The 1644-nt window shown below is 57.4% G+C and overlaps 1 protein-coding gene across 2 annotated transcripts in view; it reads right to left on the bottom strand.

Annotated features, from left to right (window-relative positions):
• UBTF (upstream binding transcription factor) overlaps positions 1-433 on the bottom strand; it is a 27932-nt gene extending 27499 nt beyond the window's left edge. For both annotated transcript variants that reach the window (XM_044676180.1, XM_044676178.1), the window contains exon 1: positions 14-433. The gene's annotated coding sequence lies outside the window, so the exon portion shown is untranslated. The remainder of the gene's footprint in view (positions 1-13) is intronic.
• Positions 434-1644: the final 1211 nt, after the last annotated feature.

Consider the following 1644-nt stretch of genomic DNA (forward strand, 5'->3'; position numbering starts at 1 on the left):
TTGTCGCACTCACCTGCGGAGCCGCCGGGAGGGCCGGGGGTGGGGGGCGAGTGGGGCTGGTGCCGGGGAGCGTTGGTTGAAAGCTAGCCAAGCTCTGCAGCGCCCGACCCGGGCGTGGACTCCGCCGCCAGTCCCCGCAGAGAAATCGTCCTCCTACCCCCGCCTCCATCGCTCTGCTTTTTTCTTCCAATCAGCCGGGCGCTTGGCGGCTCCTCCATCCTCTAGCCAAGCTCCACAGCCCTACAGCGGACTCCACTCCTCCATCTGCTCTCTCCGGCTCCTCTCTTCCCTACCCTGGGCTGGAGAAGAGGGGAGGGGTGGGGGGGGAAGGAAAGAGAGACGGAGGTGGATTTATTAGGGAACCTGCTTCTCTTTTCCCTCACACCACCCCTCCCTCCCTTCTCTCCCTGGCTTCTACTCCCTCTTGCTTCTTTTCAACTCTCCCTTCTCGCGACTGGGATGGTGTGTGTGTGTGTGTGTGTCTGTGTGTGTGTGTGTGTGTGTCTGCGCATTTTTTTTTTTTTATTGCTCTTTGCTTTTGCAACACTGAAGCCAAAAGAAGAGGAGAAGGGGGGGGGGGCATGAGATGTCAAAATTCTTTTCTATTAACAACAAAACAAAAAAAGGGGTTCCCGTTTCCATCTCTTTTCCCTTTGGGCCTTCTCGTTTTAATGCCCCTCCGTGGAATTCGTAAAACGCGTGATTTTCTCCAAAAGTTCCCCCCTAGGATGGGCGATGAAGCTGAGGAGGGAGGCTTGGCACGAACCGGAGAGAAGACTCCCCCTACCTCCCACCCCTAGGCGAAAGGGAAAAAAAACAACCCCAAACTCGAGAGCGAGGCGGGGTTCCAGCAAAAGGACTCGTAAGAGGGTGGAGGCGCGGACTTCGATCTGCCTTCTCTCCTCGGTCTGTCTCTCCCTTTTCGCCCCAGCGAGATCCCCCTTTAATTTTTTTTCTCCCCTTTAATCTAATTTCTTCCAACTCCACCTTTGTTGTTACGGGCGTCACGGTCCGGCTAGCCAATCCCCACCACGGGATCAGCTTGCTTGTCAAAAAGGCCTGGGTCATCCCGGAGAAAGCTGGCGGCTGGAGCAGCCGGCTCCCCGCCCCCCCCCAATCCCCCCCACCCGGCGGTGAGAGGCTTGGGAGGGACCTAGGACACCCTACCCCCGTGCCGGTCCAAGCTGGTCCGGACCCCCCCATTCCTAAGCGGCCTCCTTCCTTTTAGGCCTGCGTCGGGGGCGGGGGGGGGGGGGGGGAGGGAGGGGAGAAAAAGGAAGATGCATTTCTCTGCTTTCTGCTGTCTCTTCGAGACTTGAGGTTTATCACTAAAGAAAGGAGAGAGTCATAGGGGGTTGGGGAAGCCTCTGTTTAATCTCCTCCAGGAGCTTTATGCTAGCTAGTGGTTTCTGTCCCCTCCACCGAGGAAGTGGCTCTTCAAACCCTTGGAATCCGAGGGGCAGAGGAGAGGAGGCTGAGTTACCCAACCCGGCTTGCACTAATGTCTGGTTAGAAAGGGAGGGGGGATTCCCTTCCCCCTACGGCAGCGCCATGTTTCCGGGCAAAGGGTTGCCAGGCTCGCCCAGCACCTTCATGCACACAATCTTGTGCTGATACAGTTGCTTCTCTCACCCACAAGGCATC

The sequence above is a fragment of the Gracilinanus agilis genome, chromosome 4, assembly GCF_016433145.1.
Source record: "Gracilinanus agilis isolate LMUSP501 chromosome 4, AgileGrace, whole genome shotgun sequence".
Classification (NCBI taxonomy): Eukaryota; Metazoa; Chordata; class Mammalia; order Didelphimorphia; family Didelphidae; genus Gracilinanus; species Gracilinanus agilis.